This window comes from Solanum pennellii, chromosome 10 (assembly GCF_001406875.1).
Source record: "Solanum pennellii chromosome 10, SPENNV200".
Lineage (NCBI taxonomy): Eukaryota > Viridiplantae > Streptophyta > Magnoliopsida > Solanales > Solanaceae > Solanum > Solanum pennellii.
This window is the reverse complement of record NC_028646.1, coordinates 5012600-5028684: the sequence shown is the minus strand read 5'-3', so window position 1 is coordinate 5028684 and position 16085 is coordinate 5012600. Positions and strand designations below refer to the sequence as shown.

At 35.2% G+C, this 16085-nt stretch overlaps 1 pseudogene; it reads right to left on the bottom strand.

The window, feature by feature from the left end:
* Positions 1 to 5184: 5184 nt before the first annotated feature.
* LOC107032661 lies at positions 5185 to 14161 on the bottom strand (annotated as a pseudogene).
* Positions 14162 to 16085: the final 1924 nt, after the last annotated feature.

Genomic DNA, 16085 nt, shown 5'->3' with positions numbered 1-16085 from the left:
TTACAAGGGATCCTATTAAAGCTTCATGTTGGTTAAGCATTCAGGACCTTGTAACGCCTTGAGTTTATTTTCAAGGCGGGAGCGTTACAAGGGATCCTATTAAAGCTTCATGTTGGTTAAGCATTCAGGACCTTGTAACGCCTTGAGTTTATTTTCAAGGCGGGAGCGTTACAAGGGATCCTATTAAAGCTTCATGTTGGTTAAGCATTCAGGACCTTGTAACGCCTTGAGTTTATTTTCAAGGCGGGAGCGTTACAAGGGATCCTATTAAAGCTTCATGTTGGTTAAGCATTCAGGACCTTGTAACGCCTTGAGTTTATTTTCAAGGCGGGAGCGTTACAAGGGATCCTATTAAAGCTTCATGTTGGTTAAGCATTCAGGACCTTGTAACGCCTTGAGTTTATTTTCAAGGCGGGAGCGTTACAAGGGATCCTATTAAAGCTTCATGTTGGTTAAGCATTCAGGACCTTGTAACGCCTTGAGTTTATTTTCAAGGCGGGAGCGTTACAAGGGATCCTATTAAAGCTTCATGTTGGTTAAGCATTCAGGACCTTGTAACGCCTTGAGTTTATTTTCAAGGCGGGAGCGTTACAAGGGATCCTATTAAAGCTTCATGTTGGTTAAGCATTCAGGACCTTGTAACGCCTTGAGTTTATTTTCAAGGCGGGAGCGTTACAAGGGATCCTATTAAAGCTTCATGTTGGTTAAGCATTCAGGACCTTGTAACACCTTGAGTTTATTTTCAAGGCGGGAGCGTTACACGGCATCCCATTAAAGCTTCAAGTTGGTTAAGCATTCAGGACCTTGTAACACCTTGAGTTTATTTTCAAGGCGGGAGCATTACACGGTATTTTATTAAAGCTTCAAGTTCGTTTAACATTCGGAACTTTGTAACCCCTGAGTTTATTTTCAAGGCGGGAGCGTTACACGGTATCCTATTAAAGCTTCAAGTTGGTTAAGCATTCAGGACCTTGTAACACCTTGAGTTTATTTTCAAGGCGGGAGCCTTACACGGTATCCCATTAAAGCTTCAAGTTGGTTAAGCATTCAGGACCTTGTAACACCTTGAGTTTATTTTCAAGGCAGGAGCGTTACACGGTATCCTATTAAAGTTTCAAGTTGGTTAAACATTCGGAACCTTGTAACACCTTGAGTTTATTTTCAAGGAGGGAGCGTTACACGGTATTCTAGAAAATCTTCAAGTTGGATAAGCATTCGAGTTCTTGTAACACCTTGAGTATATTTTTAAGGCGGGAGCATTACACGGTATTCTAGTAAAGCTTCAAGTTGGTTAAACATTCCGGAGTTTGTAAGACCTTGAGTTTATTTTCAAGGCAGGAGCGTTACACGGTATTCTAGTAAAGCTTCATGGTTAAAAATTTGGGACCTTGTAACACCTTGAGTTTTTTTTCAAGGCGGGAGCGTTACACGACATTCTAGTAAAAATTCAAATTGATTAAGCATTCGGGGCCATGAAACACCTTGAGAGTATTATTTATTTATTTTGTTAAGGCATGGACGTTAAACACATTTTTATGTGATAAATCCTTCCATTATGTAGCCTCCGTAAAATATAAAATTTCTTTTGCTGATCTACCAAAAAAAAAGAAGAAGAAGAAGAAGAAGAATGAGGAAAATACAAGTGAAGGAGAGATTGTTACCTGTCAAGATGTTTGAGACTCGGAAGGTATTAAATCTTGAATCTTGGATGTGTTGTAGACCTTTATATCTAGGTTCGGAGTCATCAAGCGGATTGTGATTTCGTTGTTCCTACGTCAAGACTAGAGATTTTTAGTAAGTCACACAAATCTGACAATTTTTAGCATGACAGAATCTAGATCTAACTTCAAAAAATTATATAGAAAGATTCTGAAGGTATTAAATTTTGAATTTTGAATATGTTAGAGATCGAAAAGTTTAGTTTCTGAAAAATCAAACGGTTTATGATTTTTCTACAATAAGATATGAATTTTCTACGACGAACATGTCAGGCTGTAAAAAAAGTGACGAATTTTTAGCATGACAGAATCTAGAGCTAACTTCAAAAAATCATCTAGAAAGATTCTCAAGGTATTAAATTCTGAATTTCGGGTATGTTAGAGATCGAATAGTCTAGTTTATGAAAAATCAAGCGGTTAATGAATTTAATTTTTCTACAATGAGATATGAATTTTTTACGACAGACATGTTAAGCTGTAAAAAAGTGACGAAAATAAATAAAAAAGGAGGAAAATTACCTTGAGTATGCCATTTTCGTCGTAGACTCACAATCTGTAATTGAAGATAAAATTGTGGAGACAATGTATCTATTTATAGATGTCATGTGGTGGAATAAAATCCTTCTCCTAGTTCAATTACAATTTCTTTTTGGCTTGGGCAATAAAACATATATATGAATATGAAATTGAGTAGGATTACAATTGTTAATTCAATTATAATTCATTTTTAACTAAGGTGAATTTAGTAACCGGTTAATGCTTCAAGCCTAGTCTCTAAAAGATAAAATATCTCGACAAGACTTGAAGCAGGGGGCATTTGTAATCATTTAAAATTTATTAAATATAAATTTATAAAATGATTCGGATTATATTGAATATATAAATATATTAATCCAAATAAATATTGTGGATTGATATAATTGACTTAAATATTTAAGTCCAATAAATACAGATTTAATTAAAGTCTAAATTAATTGATTTGGGCTACATTGGATGGACCCAATTTGTTAAACCCAATTTCATCTCATTCTAGACCCATCTTGGCGCCACGTGTGAAGATGATGTGGCATGTCAAGTCAAATAAGAAAACCAATAGAATTATGACATGTGTCAAAGATGACAAGCCCGCTCCATAAAGCCCATATGTCAGGTCACTTAAATCTGATTGGCTGAACGGAATCTTATTCCAATCGAAACTCCTCTATTCTAAAACTATAAATAGGGGTCCTCATAATTCAGAAAAAAGACAGAAAATTCTAAACAAGAAGCTAGAGAAACTTTGTGGTGCAATCGCCATTTAATTCTCTACAAAGCTACAAATTTAAGAATTCAAGCATTCAAGTTCAAGAACGATCAAGATCAAGACCACCGCATTCAAGAACAAGCTCGAAGCCCTTGAATTCAAATGAAAGTCAAGATCAAGATAAAGTTCAAGTTTATCATAAATTCAAGAACAAGCTTTAAAGTCGTTGAATTTATATTTGAAAAGGCGAATTCAGAGGAATTATAGAGATTGTAACACTCGCATTTGAAATAATAAAATTGATTGTTGCTATAATTTTCCGTTCTTGATTATTGTTTCTCGACGCGAATTTTATTGTCTACACCTTTCACTCCATATCTTTTTCCCATCGAATGATATTTTTATACCTTTTCGTATCATTCAAGGTATTTTTACGATTATCAATAATTCGAAGATAAAATTAATAGTTCTGATCAATTTTCGAGAGGTTTTCAACACTTCTTTTATATAATATATTCTCGTCCTCAATTTATATGACATACTTTTATTTTTAATTCGTTCCAAAAAGAATAAGACATTTTAATTTAACTTTAAAAATTCTTACCCTTAATAATATTATTTATAATCACACAAATACTTAATATAGACCACAAATTTAAAAAATGTTCATTTCTTTCTTTAAGTTCTATATCAAGTTAAAGTAATTCATAAAATGAGACGCAACAAAGTATGTTTAAAGAATCCGTCCTACATATTTTGGCCATAACAAATAGTAGTATTCACTTTTTTTTTTCATTTTATTTGAAATCAGCTTTAGTTAAAAAAAATTTAAATTCAATTTAAAGTTTTATCTTAAATTTAAAAAATAACTTATAACTTAACTCGAACTTTATAAATTCCATATAATAGAATAAATAAAGTTATTTTATAATCACGCACTGTAATATCAATTCAAAAATAATACTTTCAGTATAATTTTTTTAAATTAAAAAATTAAATTTAAAATGAAAATCTTTAATCAAGGATAGAACATTTTTATCACCGCACCACAACCTAGATTAGTACCTCAAAACTAATTAATACTTCTCCTCATAGCAAAATAAAATAATAATTATATTATTATAAAATCATTATCACTTGTAGCTTCTCCAATAGATTGGAATTTGTTGATGCATAGGGTAAAAAGTGTGTACAAAATCAGTGTAGAGATTCCCATTTCTAAATCTTTCTGCAGTCCCACCCACTGTCCACAGCCGCAATTTCCACCGACCCATGATAAAACAATACTAATAATTCTTCAGCCCAATAATATCGAAAAAATCTTTTTGGCTAGAAAATTTACTTAGAATTGGAATAAAATAACATTTTATTTTTTAAAAATATTTTGATCCTTTTAAATTTAAAATATTTTAATTAAAAAATTATAAAGATTAATTTCTTTTAGAAAATATATTATAGACTTTTTAAATTTCTAATCAAGATTTTCGACTATTCTGTATCACTCACTATTAAGAAATATGTCTTTGACTTTTTCCACTTTTTTCTTCTGAAGTTAGTTACTTGTAGTTCAAACATCCATTTCTCCCTTTATCAATAGAGAGAGAAAAAAAAAAGAAAGAAGAATAATTCCTGGCCCCAAATAGGGAAAATTGTGCCTACTAATAAAGTGATGGGACTTTGTGAATGTGAAGATATATATATATATATATATATATATATATATATATATATATATATATAATCAAGGAAATCAAAATGTTTAAATTGAAAATTTCAAATACATTTGTATTTTATTAATTAAAAATTAAATTTACAATGCTTTAGTAAATTCTTTGAAGCACATACGTAATTTAAATTGAGTCGGAAACTAAATTCCCAATTCTAAATTTCTTTGAAGTTGTTTTTTACGAGATGTTCTATAAGTGTACATTTTTTTATTTTAAATATATATAATTCATAATTAAATAAAAAAAAAAGGACCTGTGATATAAAACATGGTAAAACACGTCAAAATATATGATTATGAATTGAGATCATTTTCAAATTGCGTTTAGTTGGAGCATACGCGACCGCCAAACTAATATAAAGACGGCACACATTAAATGGAGAAAAAGAATTGGACTGTGACAAGACACAATTGGAATTCGATGGATTTCGAAACCAAAAGTAAAGATGACTTTTAAATCTGATAAGATTGAAAAACTAGCTAAATATAAAACGAGATATTCTTTTTAACTATTACACTTAACATCATCAAGGAAATGTTACAAATATCATAATAATGTATGGCACTACCAATTCCTGAAAATTCCAAATGGTACATCATCATCAAGAAACAACTGACTCTGACCAATTTACACCAGAGAACACACACACACACACACATATATATATAAACATCACAAGGCACGTTATTGCAGCAGGACGAGTTTGCCATGACTAGAGAGCCTGGTAAAAAGGGATTGAATTCCATTAGTTAAGAATTATACGAAATAATCTCATGTAAAGAAAATATTGCAGGCTATGTCGCAATGCAAACAATGCTAAATAATTGACCAGAACAAGCTTCCCTGAATCGATGTGTTCCTATCCAAGCATAAATGGATGAATGAATAAGCACGGAAAACTCCACGAATTCAAAATTACCTTTCTTAGAAATGTTTTCTAAAACCTAAAGGAATGCCCACCAAAGTGTCAAGTAGTGGAGCCTGATTAATTTTAGGTTTTCCTATTTATTCTCTATTTTAGGCTTTCCTATTTATTCTCTATTTTAGTCTTTCCTATTTATTCTCTATTTATTCTCTGTAACCAAAAATACTCTGATTTATTAATATAAATATACCTCACCGCCGTGGAAGTTTACTCACGGGGTGTTACCACGAAATATTGGGTTTTCTCTCTCTCTCTCTCTTTAGATTTCTCATCTCTTTCTCTTGAAAGTTCTTGTGTTCTTCATTCATCTAGTGTGTGTGCGTGAATTCGATCCTAACAACTGGTATCAGAGCTAAGGAGATTCAACACGATCACAGAAGATGGATAGTTCGAAGCTTGGAATCGAGAAGTTTGATGGATCCTATTTCAGTTTCTGGAAGATGCAGATCGAAGATTATCTGTAAAAGAAAGATCTTCACGAACCGTTGACCGGGGTGAAGGTGGAATCCATGACGGAGGAGAAGTGGAAACTCAAGGATCGCCAGGCTCTAGGGTTGATCCTGTTGACTTTGTCAAGAAACATGGCGTTCAACATCGTGAAGGAGAAGACTACGTCCGGTCTGTTGAAGGCACTGTCAAACATGTACGAAAAACCATCGGCTATGAAAAAGGTATATTTGATGCGTAGATTGTTCAATTTACAGATGTTTGAAACTGGATCCGTTTCTCATCATATAAACGAGTTCAATATGATTGTGAGTCAACTCAATTCTGTGGATATTATTTTCGAAGATGAAATTAAAGCGTTGATTTTGATGTCATCTCTGCCCGAGTCTTGGGATATTGTTGTTGCTGCGATTAGCAGTTCCCGTGGATCTGAGAAACTGAAGTTTGATGAAATTGTGATGTTGTTCTTAGCAAAAGTATTCGCAAATGAGAAGTGGGAGATTCATCGGGCAGTGCTCTCAGCGTTGATCGAAGGGGGAGAAGTAAGACGAAAGGCCAAAATCAACATGGTCGATCAAAATCAAAGAATCGAGGAAAATCACTGAACAGATCAAACGTGACTTGTTGGAACTGTGGAGAAAAAGGGCACTTTCGGACGAACTGTACAAAGCCAAAGAAGAAACAGAATCAGAAATTTGGAGATGACAATGATTCTGTAAATTCAGCAGAGGACATTGGGGATGCTCTAATCCTTAGTGTGAACAGCCCGGTTGAATCCTGGATTTTGGATTCTGGTGCATCTTTCCATTCGTCTCCAAGCAAGGAGTTGTTCCAAAATTTTAAATCTGGAAATTTTGGAAAAGTATATCTTGCTGACAATAAAGCCTTAGAGATTGAAGGAAAGGGAGATGTTTGCATAAAGACCACCTCGAGAAACCAGTGGACATTAAAGGATGTCAGATATATTCCTGGGATCAAGAAAAATCTGATCTCTGTTGGTCAGTTGGATAGCACGGGATATGCAGCAGAGTTTGGGAAATGTTCGTGGAAGATCGTGAAAGGTGCTATGGTAGTAGCTTGTGGCACCAAATAAGGAACCTTGTACACCACTGCAGGGTGTATAAACATGGCCGCTATTTCTGAAGGTGCTTCCGGTTCATGTCTGTGGCACAACAGACTTGGACACATGAATACTAAAGGAATGAAGATGCTGGTTGCAAAAGGAGCATTAAAGGGTCTGAAGTCTGTTGATATGGGTCTTTGCGAGAGCTGTGTTATGGGAAAACTGAAAAGAGTAAGCTTCAAAAAGAATCCTAGAGAGCCAAAGAAAGTGCGGTTGGAAATGGTCCATACAGATGTTTGGGGACCATCTCCAGTATCATCACTTGGAGGATCCAGATTCTATGTTACCTTCATTGATGATTTCAGCAGGAAGGTATGGGTTTACTTCTTGAAGCATAAGTCAGATGTGTTTGCAACTTTCAAGAAGTGGAAAGCTGAAGTTGAGAATCAGACCGGTTTGAAAGTCAAATGCCTAAGGTCTGACAATGGAGGAGAGTATGACAAATCAGAGTTCAAGGCATTCTGTGCAGCTGAGGGAATCAGATTGATGAGAACAGTTCCTGGTAAGGCAAGGCAGAATGGAATTGCTGAGAGGATGAACAGAACATTGAATGAGCGTGCAAGGAGTATGAGGATACACTGTGGGCTGCCCAAAACACTTTGGGCGGATGCTGTGAGCACAGCTGCATACTTGATCAACAGGGGACCATCAGTTCCTTTAGGGTTCAAGATTCCAGAGGAGGTGTGGACAGGAAAAGAACTCAAGTACTCACACTTGAGGACTTTTGGTTGCACTACTTATGTTCATGTTGATCCAGAAAAGAGAGACAAGCTTGATGCCAAGGCTGTGAAGTGTTACTTCATAGGCTATGGTTCTGATTTGTTTGGTTACAGGTTTTGGGATGACAAGAACAGAAAGATCCTGAGACATTGTGACGTGACATTTGATGAGTCTGTCCTGTACAAGGACAGAGAGCAGAAGGTTCTAGAGATTACAAAGCAAGTGGGAGTTGAGGTTGAGTTGGAGAAGAGTAACCCCAGAGATGTCGAAGCAGATACTCAACCAACTCCTACTGAAGAATCTGAAGTGGAGCAAGTTACACCTGAGCAGGTGTTAAGGAGATCATCCAGATCCATCAGGGCACCAGATAGGTATTCACCTTCATTACACTATCTATTGCTGACTGATGAGGGGGAACCAGAGTCTTTTGATGAGGCCCTACAGGTGGAGGATTCGATCAAGTGGGAGCAAGCCATGGATGATGAGATGAGGTCACTTGAGAAGAACGACACATGGGTGTTGACTGAGTTACCTGCAGGGAAGAGAGCTTTGCTGAACAAGTGGGTGTTCAGAATCAAGACTGAACCAGATGGCAAAAGAAGGTTCAAGGCTCGTTTAGTGGTTAAAGGATATTCACAAAGGAAAGGTATTGATTATGCTGAAATATTCTCTCCTGTTGTGAAGTTAACCTCTATTCGAATTCTGTTGAGTATTGTTGCATCGGAAAATTTGCATCTAGAGCAAATGGATGTAAAAACAGCGTTTTTACATGGAGATCTGGACAAAGAGATCTATATGCAGCAACCGGAAGGATTTGTGGTTCCAGGCAAGGAACACATGGTGTGCAAGCTCACCAGGAGCTTGTATGGACTAAAGCAAGCACCAAGGCAGTGGTACAAGAAGTTTGACTCCTTCATGACCAAGAGTGGATTCTGCAAAGCTGAAAAGGATCCTTGTTGTTACTTCAAGAAATACACTGATTCATATGTCTTTCTACTCTTGTATGTGGATGATATGTTGATTGCAGGATCTAGTATGAGGGAGATTAACAATCTGAAGACAAGGTTGTCTGCAGCATTTGAGATGAAAGATTTGGGTCCAGCAAAACAGATTTTGGGGATGAAGATTTCTCGGGATAGATCTACTGGCACTTTAAATCTATCTCAGGAGTTGTACATTGAGAAGGTGCTGAGCAGATTCAGGGTTAATGATGCTAAACCCAGGACTACTCCATTGGCAAATCACTTTAAATTGTCAAAGGAGCAGTCACCCAAGACTGCCGAGGAGCGTGATCACATGGCACTTGTTCCATATGCTTCAGCAGTTGGTAGTTTGATGTATGCTATGGTCTGCACTAGACCTGATATAGCACATGCAGTGGGAGTTGTTAGCAGGTACATGGCGAACCCTGGGAAAGAGCATTGGGAAGCTGTGAAGTGGCTTCTGAGATATCTGAGAGGTACATCCAGTACTTCACTTTGTTTTGGCAAAGGCAAGGTGACTCTACAGGGTTTTGTGGATGCTGATCTTGGTGGGGATGTTGACTCGAGCAAGAGTACATCCGGGTACATTTACACCATAGGTGGAACAGCAGTGAGTTGGATGTCCAGGCTTCAGAAGTGTGTTTCTCTTTCATCTACTGAAGCTGAGTATGTGGCAATAGCTGAAGCTGGGAAAGAGATGATATGGCTGGCAGATTATCTTGAGGAATTGGGCAAGAAGCAGAGCGAGAAGATTCTTTACTCAGATAGCCAGAGTGCCATACAGTTGGTGAAAAATCCAGTCTATCATTCGAAGACAAAGCACATCAGAAGGCGATACCATTTCACTCGCAGGGCAGTGGAGGATGGTGATATGTGCTTGGAGAAGATAGAGGGTGCAAAGAACCCGGCAGACATGTTGACGAAATGTGTTGATGTTGGGAAACTGAGGTTATGTAAAACCTCGGTTGGTCTTCTGTAGTTGTTGCTACAGATGTTGCGGTGCGGTAAAGATGTTGATGATGAAGAGATTTTTTTTGAGAATGTATTTATTGGATGACTTAGTCAGTCTCCAAGTGGGAGAATTGTTAGGTAGTGGAGTCTGATTAATTTTAGGTTTTCCTATTTATTCTCTATTTTAGGCTTTCCTATTTATTCTCTATTTTAGGCTTTCCTATTTATTCTCTATTTATTCTCTGTAACCAAAAATACTCTTACTTATTAATATAAATATACCTCACCGCCGTGGAAGTTTACTCACGGGGTGTTACCACGAAATATTGGGTTTTCTCTCTCTCTCTCTAGATTTCTAATCTCTTTCTCTTGAAAGTTCTTGTGTTCTTCATTCATCTAGTGTGTGTGCGTGAATTCGATCCTAACACAAAGAAGGTTCACAAGTTAAGAGATAATATCTCATGTGGCCACTCAACTAATGTTTTTTCTCTTACAAAGGCAACCAGTTTCCCACGACGCTCCTTCGGGAGGTTATCCTTCACGACTCCTCGCTTCCCCTAGATACTACAACTTTACTAGTTAGGGGCATTTGTAATGTGATTCATGTTTCTGCCTATAATCCCCCTCCGTTTGTTCTTTAATAACTTTTTCAAACTCTACCAAATGAGAGTATTTTTGTTCTCCCTTGCCTTTTCATAGAGTGCCCCTCCTATTTTCATCTCTGGAAGCAAGAATCTTAGCCGGTCATTGTATGCTAAGAACTTCATTGACTATGTTCCGGAACTTTTTGGTTATATGCAATACAAAAAGCAGCCAGAAAAAGAACAACATAATGAGTCTGAGATACTTCAGTCACATCTCCGCTACATCTCAAAAAATCAATGTGTAATCAGAAATTCAGCATAAAAAATGTGTGACATGTTTTCTTGAGCGCCATTTATGTCCAAACTCTTATATTATTATCCCATCTCTTCCTCAAAGTAGATCCCCAACATCTCGCTGAGGTCCCTCCATCACAGTAAGGGTGACAAACGATCTGCTTACCTTAATCCCCTCGGAGAAGGTAAGAATCATTACCATTAGTTAGAATTGAGAACTTGTATGTGGTGATGCCACATCCCATCTGTAACTTCCAAAAGATATAGGAAATGATTACATGGTAAAAGCTTTTCCAACCACCGGTTTATTGCCTGGTCCCATTTCTTTCCAGGCATTTGTTGACAATCGAAACAAACATAAGTGATCTGTAGTTAGCAGTTTTCTAATGATTTTCCATATGTTGGTCTCAACTTACCAATAAAGTATATGCTTGTCTCGATCGATGATAATAGCTTGAAATCCCTCATTTCTTCTATACCACATATTTTTGGTGTCAAAGCAATAAAGGAAGATGCATTGTTTTTGGAAGTCTTGAACATATAAAAAAAGAAAATTACTTTAGAGCATTACGTATATATCCCATGATAATTCGCCAACATTCCTGAAAAAAGGCCGCGGTGAAACATTAAGTAACCTTAATTCCTTCATATGGCTTAGAAATATTAGCTACCTCATCCTTCAGGAATGGTCCATGCAGCGCTTTTTTTTGGCAACCATAAACAAATAATTTTTCACCTTCACGATCTTTCCTCAGCGATAGTAACTTCCTAGAAATCCTTTGATCAGTAATTTTTCGTTACGAACTCTCCATCCTGTTTAAGAGATCTGATTTATACTACTAATTTTCTCCGTAATCTGGTACTTCCTTCGTCCCAGTCTGCGAAAAATACTCAAGTTTCAACTTTGAGGCAATAAGAAGCTTGGTTAGCCTTCTAACTCAAAAGCAAGGATTCTTCCTTTTAATTTTTGTGAAACCATCTACCTCTAACTATATGTCTTTGAATTTAAAGTAACTAAACGAGATCACAGTAGGTTCGTCATCCGTGAAAATTTTAAGCAAGATGTTTCTGGTCAAGTTAAAATATTGTATGTAGCTGGATTGCTTGATACTTCTAAAAACATCATCTCATTTAGTGGAGAATAGGAAGCCATCAATTCTAGATGTTACAACAAAGTCTTAACTCCTCTAATGTGAAGTTAATTCTCACTGTGAATGAAATATCTACACTGGCTTTATCTTGTATAACGAATACCGTTTTAGATATTGGAAATTCTAGATTCTAGTGTTAGTCTTCTTTCTTCATGGAATTTGTTCATATAAAAACTTCCTCTGTGACCCATGGGGAACCCCAAAGTTCTCTCACAGTTCTATCCCAGATTGAACATATGTAAGCGAACAAACAACAAAAAACTGTGTTATGACTCATTATCTTGACTGCTAAATAGTGGCAACTAGTTACAGATTGTGCAAGTACACATCATCCTAATGTAGATCAAAATCATAAAGTGAAAGAGTATACCATGAAGTACAATCTATCAGGGTGCCGCTACTATCTTTTGGCATCTTTGGAACGAGAGGAACAATAGATGTTTTGATGAATCTCAACTCCAACACATCTTGTAAGATAGATTGTCTAGTTATAAGTCTTTCAAGTTGGAACTTTCTAACCCCTGTAAATAGCCTAGAGAAGTTTTTGGATTTTGCCAATTTCCTAGTTATAGCATAGTCTTTTATTTTTGTCTTTTGTACAATGTTCTATTTGTATTTTCTTGAATATGCCTTTAAATGATATTACAAACTTAATAAAAATAAAAGGTAACCCTTGAAGGAAATGTAATACATAGACAATTGGGATATATTCTGCTATCTTTGTTGTTCCAAAAGCATCCCTTTTTCACTAGAATTGCATTTGTTTCCTCTAACATTTTAAGATTTTTACTCTTCAGAGTATTGTTTGTACAATCTTATATGGCAGACTTTCTCTATAACAGTTCACCAAATTCTTTGTTTGATATTTCATTTGCAGTTTAAAGATCAAATACGAAACAGATAACTTAATTTGGCAAACTCCTGCTTCATCATTCAACTGAGGATATGACAAATAGGCTAGCTTTTTTTTTTCTCCAATCAGAATATGAATCAACATCATGTATCTGTCTCAGCTCCTTATTCAAAGCAAACCATGCATTACCCGTCAAGGACTTGTATTATCTAATCGCTCTAACAAGAAATTTTAACTTCATGGAGTGAATACACAGATATAAAACCAACACCCTGAATCATTCCATTGTGCATTTAGCATGGCAAGAATTATGTATTTTTTCCCGGAACTTTTCCAGTATTTAGTTACTCCCCTGAGCTTTTACCACATATGGGTAGATGTCATGTCATTTTCCTATATATCTATATCCCAATTCCTATATATTTCATATTACTTGCTTCAATCAAACCAGTTTTACATTTGCTATCCACCCTCAATATCAAAATTATCACCAAAAATCATCCTCATATATACCTTTTATTCCACAATTTGTAGGAATTACCATATATGATATATCACCACGTCTATATATATCAAGCCAAACACTGATCTCTCGCCAAAATACTTCCATGAAGAATATTTTTCCCATAGAAAACACACCTAACAGAATAAATAGATAAATGCACTAAAACTGCTACCACCTTCGCTCCAACTTAAATGTCTTAATTTACCCTAATATGGAGTTCAAGAAATAAACGGAACTCTTTAATTTTACGATCTTAAATTAAAAATATGTATAAAGTTCTTTAACATGTGTCTTGAATTTGCCAAATAGGATGCCGGAACTGAAAAACTTACTAACTATCATGACACATGGATATTCGAATTTTATAGTAAAACATGATCAAACGGCTACTAAAATAATGGACCAAATAAGACACTTTAATTGAGACGAACGGAGGCGAGAGGAAAAATTAAATAAGCGATATCTAATATAGGTACCTTCATTTCTGGTATCCACCACCAATAGCATTACAATCTTCCTCAACTTTTGCAGTCAAGTAGGGTTTCGGAAAATCATCAATACTAAATGTCTTCTCCTTCATCATCTTCTCAACATCATCTTTTTTAAGAACAGTGCGCCTTATAGGAGGACGATTACGCCGCTGGTCACCGAGAGAAGTACTTGATATCGTATACCGTATCGGCATTTGAGGTGGGGATTATAGCTTGAGCTTGTGCTGTAGCAGGGCAGGTAACTCTGTACACTGTAGCTTTTGGTACGGCGGATACATATTCTGGACTCGATTGAGGTCCTGTGATCTCCCATGGCTTCTTCAAGTAGCGTTTGCCTGCCGACGCCATTGTTGTAAACTTTTGTGATTCGATTTTCTGAGAATTGCGATTTTGTGTTGGCGAAGAGAAGGTAGTTCTAGAAATGGAACTTCTTTCTAGAATTTTCTGGTCTTTCTTTCTGTTTGTTTTTTTTTTTTAAAAAAAAAGGAAATTCGTATTAATGTTTTCGGTTAATTCGGCTCCCAACTGATAAGTGGAAATACCTACATATTCAAATATATTTCGATAAGTTATTTATATTTCCTTCATTTTAATTTATTACCATTTATATCCCATTTATCAAATTTTAGAGACCTCCCTCTAGATTTCGTTCGCTTTATAACATTCACCTTTCATGTGGTTGAAAATATTATGTCTAACTTCCTTATTTCTATTTACTTGTAACCATTCTTTAAACTTATTTAAAATAAATATAAATTAATTTAGATTTAACAATTTCGCCCTTCTTTAGATTAATTTCATCATATTAATAAATATTATATAAAAAATAACTCATTTAACAATTATTTTAAAAATAAATTAGCACAATACGTGTTTTTTTAATCCAATAAAGATTAAAGTTTTCATTCAAGCTGACCCATCATTTTCACCAAATATTAACTCTTCATCATCATTTCATCTTTACCAATTCATGTAGACTTTTCCCCCACAATAATTCATCATAATCTGACAACAATCAGCTTTTGTTTTAGTTAAAAAATTTTACACAAGCGAATAAGAAACATGATCCAACGAATAGAGACAAATCGTTAACAATTAGATCTAAACTTTCATAAATATATGAGTAAAATGATCAAATCTAAATTAATTTATATTTATTTTAAATTGGTTTAAAGAATGGTTACAAGAAAATGAAAATAATGGAGGTAGACGTAATATCATAAACCACAGGGAAGGTGAGTGTTATAGAGCGAAACCTGGAGGGAAGTCTCTGAAATTTGATAAATGGGATATAAAGAGAATGGTGTGTACTCATTTCTCACGCTCCCTACCTTGGATAGTAAAAGTTAGAGATGTTGTTTTTGATAGCTCCTTGGCGTAAAAAAAAACACAAGCGAAGAAATTGAGGAAATATACTAAATTACAAGACATGACAATATTGTAAAAAAACAACAACAATAACTATGATTATAAGATAATACTATAATTGATGTAAAAAAAACTACTAACGAGTATCGAAGAAACAAGAAGCTACAAGAGTAATACATAGTATGAAACAAACGAGACAGTACAAACTGCCTACCATTTTTATCTTTTGATTTATGTTTTTCATAAACTTAATTCTAAATATGTCCTTGGTAAGTTGAACATATGCAACATCTCCTCAATACTTCTTCTGTCTATTTCTACCTCTCCTGAAACCATCCATTGTGAACATCTCACATCTTTTCAGTAGGAGATCAGTACATCTTTTGTTCACATTTCTGAACCATCTCAGTCAAGCCTCCTATTTTTGGTTGTGCATATCTTCATTTCTAGTCTTATCTTTCTTATTATGTTCACACGTCCATCTCATCTTCCTCTTTTTCATAACTTCCATATTTTGAAAAGAGCTTGATCACAAATACTCCGCTCCATACAACATAGTATGTTTAATCATTATTTTGTAAAACTTGATTTTAAGTTTTGGTGACACATTTTGTCACACAAAATTTAGATATGAGCCTCCATTTCATTCATTTTCCTACCAATACGATGTGTGATATCACCGTTAATATCCATATTACCTTTGATATAGACCTAATTTACTTAAAAATTCCTTTGTTTTGGATGATATGGGTATCAATCCTCACTTCTATGGTAACTTCATGTATTACATCACTTAACTTGCACTTGAAATGGTATGTCTTGGGTTTGTTTAACATAAACACTTTAGACTTCATGGTTTGTCTCCATACGTCTATCTTAGTATATATTAACTTTGTCCGAGTCTCGTTAATTAAAATTATCTCATTTGTAAATAACATACATTATGACATCTCGTTCTAAATTTGTCGCATATATACATCTATCGCCAAGACAAAATATATA